At 39.5% G+C, this 6,522-nt stretch overlaps 1 long non-coding RNA gene across 1 annotated transcript in view; it reads left to right on the top strand.

Moving 5' to 3' along the window:
* Nucleotides 1-1,098: 1,098 nt before the first annotated feature.
* LOC110121925 (uncharacterized) overlaps nucleotides 1,099-6,522 on the top strand; it is a 184,597-nt gene continuing 179,173 nt past the window's right edge. The window contains exon 1 of the long non-coding RNA XR_011489118.1: nucleotides 1,099-1,158. This is a non-coding gene — a long non-coding RNA (uncharacterized lncRNA). The remainder of the gene's footprint in view (nucleotides 1,159-6,522) is intronic.

Genomic DNA, 6,522 nt, shown 5'->3' with positions numbered 1-6,522 from the left:
AGTGAAAAGGAAACCTTTGTTTTTATAAACCACCAAGACTTCAAGGTTGTCAGCAAAATATCACTTGGCCAAGGAAGTGGCAGACTTGTTCTGCAAAGGGCCAAATAGTAAATACTTTAGGTGTCTCAGACCACATACACTCTCTGGCACATGTACTTATTTCTTTTCTTTTTTTTTGGTTTGTTGTTAATAACTCTTTAAAAACGTAAAAACCCAGTCTTAACTCAGGGACCATACAGAAGCATACTGTGGGCCTCGTTTTAGTTTGCTAGCCACTAACTTATTAAAAGACCCTTACTCCTTGGAAGGAAAGTTATGACCAACCTAGACAGCAGAGTAAAAAGCAGAGACATTAGTTTGCCAATAAAGGTCCATCTAGTCAAGGCTATGGTTTTTCCAGTGGTCATGTATGGATGTGAGAGTTGGACTATAAAGAAAGCTGAGCACCGAGGAATTGATGCTTTTGAACTGTGGTGTTGGAGACAACTCTTGAGAGTCCCTTGGACTGCAAGGAGATCCAACCAGTCCATCCAAAAGGAGATCAGTCCTGGGTGTTCACTGGTAGGACTGATGTTGAAGCTGAAACTCCAATCCTTTGGCCACCTGACGTGAAGAGCTGACTCATTTGAAAAGACCCTGATGCTGGGAAAGATTGAGGGCAGGAGAAGGGGACAACAGGATGAGATGGTTGGATGGCATCACTGACTCAATGGACATGAGTTTTAGTAAGCTCCGGGAGTTGGTGATGGACAGGGAGGCCTGGAGTGCTGCAGTTCATGAGGTCACAGAGAGTCGGACATGACTGAGCGACTGAACTGAAGAGAACTGAACTTATGCAGTTGTGATCAATGACAGAACTCAGGCAGCATTTTTATGTGAGAGACCACAGGTAGATGAGTATTAGGCTTTATGTGGGGACATGAGTATTTAGACAGTAATCGTGGTCATTAGGATGAGATTTCTCCGAGTGCTGTACAAAAGGGTACTCCTCTCCCAGCAAATGTTGTTGCCATCACGTATTGTTTGCTGTTTTTCTTTAGTTCCTTTGGGGTAAAGTTATTGACTTAAGCTCTTCTTCTTCTTTTTTTTTTAAATGCAGGTGTTTACAACCATGAACTTCCCTCCAAGCACTGCTTTCACTGATTCCCATAAGTTCCGGTAAGTTGTGTTTTGTTTTTATTTGTCTCACAGTATTTTCTAATACCCCTTGTGATTTATTCTTTGGCCCACTGGTTGTTTAAGATTATGTTATTTAATTTCCACGTGTTTGTGAGTTTTCTGATTTTTATATAGTTTTATTTTTACCTAGCTTTGTTCCATTGTGGTTAGAGAAGACACTGAGTAAGTTTTTAAATTTATTGAGACTCATTTTATGACTTAACATACCATCTGTGCTGGAGTATGTCCCATGTGAACTTGAGAAGAATGTGTATTCTGCTATTATTGGGTGTTGGAGTTGATCGAGTAGTCTTATTCAGGTCCTCTGTTTCCTCACTAATCTGTATAGAAGCTGTGTACCTTATTGACAGTGGTAATACATTACTGTAAGCCTGTTTCTTCCTTCACCTTTGCCAGAGTTTGCTTTACATACTGTGGAGCTCTACTGTTTGGTGTGCACATGTTTATAATTATTATATTATCTTGATAAATTGACCCTCTTAGGATAAAAGGGCCTCATTCCTGCTCCCCATATGGCCTCCAGTCGCATCACAGGGGCCTGGACAGTGGTGAGCATATTCATTCTCTCCTCGGCCTTCCCTGACACTAGCCCTGTGCAGTGGAGGGGCGGGGGTGTAGGGAGGGAACTTTGTTACTTCCAGGTAGAGGTGGAATTCCAGTCTCCCCGCAGTGGTTCCCACTGACATCGTGGGGCTCTGGGGCCTTTATTACCATCCAGTGGAGCTGGAAGTCCCAGCTCCCTGTTGAGCATTCCCTGACAACACCTCTTTGTAGCCTGGCAAGGACAGGAGCCTAAGTTCCCCACTCGGCCTTTGCTACCGCGGGTAGGAGGCGGGGCACGGCAGTTTCCGTGCTGTTAGGCTGGGGTAGAGCAGTTGTTATCTGACAGGTTTTTGATCTTGCTAGGCTGCCCCTGTCCTGATCCTTTGGCAGGAGAGCGGGCTTTTGTTGGAATTTTTTTTCTTGTCTGAAGTCATTGGTGTTTTTGGGGTGCCAGCTTCATTAACTCCAAGTCTAGAATATATGAGGCAAAGAGCAAACCCATGAAGCGTACCTCTGTTTCATTCCATTGGTCCCCAGTTCCCTAGCTGGCCTGCCTCCTCTCTCCACCTCTCAGAGTTGTCTTCCGTTTGGTTTGGTATATAAGGTGGAAGGTTCTAGCTGCAGTTAGGGAGAGGAATAGCGTAAAGTACATCTTTTCTATCTTCCCTGAGCAGAGCTATAATCTCATTTTTTACATGTAAATCACAGACCCTCTGGAGTTTGTCTTTGTCAGTAGTTAATAGGTACTCAATTTTAGTTGTTTTCCAGGTGGCCATCTATTCAAACAAAATCCACATTTGAGAAGTTGGCATTTTCCTCATTGATTCAAGATAATATGTTCTGGGCTTTCTGTTCTAAATGTTGAGTAATTACAATATTTATGATTGGCTTTTTATTTGGTAGAGACAACCTCTTTAGTTTCTTTTCTACATGAAACTTAGAATCCACCTCACTAGCTCTGGAAAAACACCCATTGCTGCTTTTGTATACATAGATTTAGGGAGACGAGATATTTTGATAATGAATCCTCCTTATTTTTTTATCACCTTTAATGAAGAAAGATTTTTTTTAACGTAATCTATTTCCTCATCTGACACTTTCTGTTTCAACCCTAACCTGTTCAGGTTTTGTGTCCCAGTCCCAGATATTTTTCCTTTCAATTTTTGTTGACTCTGAGGAGAGAACTGACCTTGTGAGCATAGGTTGAGAGCCCTTGGGTCTATTTTTTGTTCTGTAAGAGAGTTGTGTTTATTTTTGTTTAAAATTCAGACTTAATTTTTAAGGTAAATGTTTGTTATTCACATTAAATTATGAAAGATTTTCCTATTTTAAAGCCTAATTTGTATTTTAAAAAGTTACTTTGAAATCTTAGGTGCTTGTTGTTCAAATAGCTAAAATCAACTGAGAGAGAACTCTTTGAAGGCAGAGTCTGCGTGTCATTCACTGCTTTCTCTGCAGTTTGGCACCGTGTCTGGAAATTCCATAAATATTCAAGAAATTGAATCGAATACTAATAATTTTACAAAGTAAATGATGAATCTGTGTAGAGACTGAACATCCACAGAGATGGGGGAGAGAGAAACCATTTCCAGCAGGGGTTTTTGTGCTGAAATGCTTTACCAACATGGTAGAGTTTGAGCTCTGCTTTAAGGAATTTTAAAGAATAAATTATAGAGGCAGAGGCAAAGAGGAAGCTAATTTCATTTGGATGTAGTGTGAGCAGAAGTATAGACACAGAAAAGCACCAGGTGTTTTGGAATCATTAGTAGTCAGGAATAGAGGGCTTATGAAGACAAGTCGTTGAAAGTAAAGCTGAAACTGCATATCGCGGCTGACTAGGGAATTATACTTTATTCTGTGTGCAAGAGGGAGCCATTCTAGACTTTTAATATGTGCTGCTTCAGTATGTGAGCAGCCATAGTGACTTTATTCCTTGTGTGAGTAGAGATACTTTGCCCTATATCATCTGGCTCTTACTTTGAGACCAGTTTTTATCTCATTACACTACTAGTATTTTTAATAAACAGTGTGGTTTTTAATCTACTTGGATCCCATTATAAATAATGTCCTATGAAAGCAAAATAATTTATTATTATAAAACTTGAAAAACCCATCCTCATGAATAGATAGATAAAAAACATACTAAAGGCAGAAGAAAATATGTTTAATTTCATGTCTTAAAGATGGTGAATTATTAAAGTCATGACCTTTTTTGAAGATTAAACTACCTTCTCTAGTCTATTTACAACATTTTTTAAAAGACAGGTATACATATTGGGAGATTAAAATCTTGGACTCTTCCTCTGACTATCTGGGTCCAAACCCCATCTCTGTCAACTAATCATCCATTTAAAGTTAAACAAGTTATTTACACTCTAAGCAGTTTATTCATCTAAGAAAATGTAGTAATTGTATTTGTTTTCTATTGCTGTATAACAAATTGCAGTAAACTTAGGAACTTAAAACACTTTTTCTGTTTTTTATTGCAGTGAAATACATATAAAATTTACCATTTTAATCATTTTTATTAAGTAGAAGCTTAATGCTTCTTAAGCTCCTTATGCTTCTGTTAACCAGCGTATGTGAACTAATGTAAAAAGAGCTTCACTCTGGGCAGTCATATGGTAAACAACAGACATGCCAAAATAACAGGAAGCCCATAGAAAGTTTTGACAGTTTGCATTTTGCAGTATATTCAACATCATGCCTGATAGTGAACTGTTGTGTTCCTAGGTATGAGATAAAGTACACAAGATGAAGCTGAGTTTTTTATTACTGATTTGATCTTAATTAAGGAAATGCTGGCGATCAACAGATAGTGGCCCCCCTGAGTAATCTGATCAATCATTGTGTATTTGAGTGAATAGCATTAAGACAGGAAGACTTACCCCTGGTTTTTGTACACTGTTGTTCCATCTAAAAATGTTTTCCTTGATTCATGTAGACCTTAGGTTAAAGTCTCCAAGGAAACCTAAGTGCTGCAGTGAATTACATTTATGTTTAAGTGTCTGTTTCCCAGGGGTTAAGTCGCTATATGTTAATTGTTTACATTGTTCTTATACCCGAAAGGATAAATCCACTCTCTCCTTATCTGTCAAGAAGAACGTCATGTGGAAATAAAATGCAAATACAGAGTTCTGATTTCACCAGAACATTTTGACCTCATTATGTCTGTGTGAATACATATTTACTAGTCTGTCAATTTCACTGTCCCTGGAAGCTGGGTCTAAACCTGCTGTCTTAGCTATAGGCTGAGTCTTTCTTATTTTTTTAGCTGAGGGAAAATGCATGTATATAAAATCTGTGGATACTTACTGTTTATGACAGGCTACTATCTGTTCTCCCAGGTTAATTCTCCTTTTTTCCCATAGTGATTCGTCTTAAGCTGGGTTCATGGCTGTGTATCTAGAGAAACCATTTCTCAGTTTCTCTTACTGTTGGATGTAGCAGTGAATACGTTATATGGGGCTAGTTTCTCACTGATGAATTCTTTAAGTAGGCGGTTTTCTCATCCTTGGAGTACAAAGAGTGGGGAGGACTTAATGGACTTTTCATCCCAGATTATGTGTTCAGCCTCTGTTAAGCTAATGTGAGATTATACCATAGTCTCACAGTACCTGAGAAAATTTTCTCAGTATTTTCTCATACTACTTGAGAAAATATTTTAGATTGTGAAATGTAAGGGAAAGCAAGATACACTTTTCCTTTGTCTCTTACTAAAAAGTAAATCACTTGCCATCCACATCCCGGGGATGGAGACAGGAACAAGGCAGTGACCCAACTCCCTTAGATGAACGAGATCAGTACCCTTGGGGAATGGTGGTCCAGTAAGACGAAAATAGTGATTTGGTGTCTGAATGGCTGTGTGGAACATGGGCAGCCCAATAACTAAAGGCTTTGAAGGATAATCAGTTCAGTCGCTCAGTTGTGTCTGACTCTTTGCAACCCCATGGACTGCAGCACGCCAGGGCTCCCAGTCCATCACCAACTAAGGAGTTTACTCAAGCAGTGATTTTGGAGCCCCCAAAATATAAAGTCTGCTACTGTATCCACTGTTTCCCCATCTATTTGCCATGAAGTGATGGGACCGGATGCCATGATCTTTGTTTTCTGAATGTTGAGCTTTAAGCCAACTTTTTCACTCTCTTCTTTCACTTTCATCAAGAGGCTCTTTAGTTCTTTGCTTTCTGTCAGAAAGGAAATGTTCTCTGCATATATGAGGTTATGGATATTTCTCCCGGCAATCTTGATTCCAGCTTGTGCTTCATCCAGCCCAGAGTTTCTCATGATGTACTCTGCATATAAGTTAAATAAGCAGGGTGGCAATATACAGCCTTGACATACTCCTTTTCCTATTTGGAACCAGTCTGTTGTTCCATGTCCATTTCTAACTGTTGCTTCCTGACCTGCATAAAGATTTTTCAAGAGGCAGGTCAGGTGGTCTGGTATTCCCATCTGTTTCAGAATTTTCCACAGTTTGTTGTGATTCACACAGTCAAAGGCTTTGCCATAGTCAATAAAGCAGAAATAGATGTTTTTCTGGAACTCTCTTCTTTTTTCGATGATCCAGCCGATGTTGGCAATTTGATCTCTGGTTCCTCTGCCTTTTCTAAAACCAGCTTGAACATCTGGAACTTCACTGTTCACGTATTGCTGAAGCCTGGCTTGGAGAATTTTGAGCATTACTTTACTGGTGTGTGAGATGAATGCAATTGTGTGGTAGTTTGAGCATTCTTTGGCATTGGCTTTCTTGTGGATTGGAATGAGAACTGACCATTTCCAGTCCTGTGGCCACTGATG

Source organism: Odocoileus virginianus, chromosome 8 (assembly GCF_023699985.2).
Source record: "Odocoileus virginianus isolate 20LAN1187 ecotype Illinois chromosome 8, Ovbor_1.2, whole genome shotgun sequence".
Taxonomy (NCBI): Eukaryota; Metazoa; Chordata; class Mammalia; order Artiodactyla; family Cervidae; genus Odocoileus; species Odocoileus virginianus.
The sequence above is the reverse complement of the archived record's forward strand: the minus strand, read 5'-3'. Positions and strand labels throughout refer to the sequence as shown.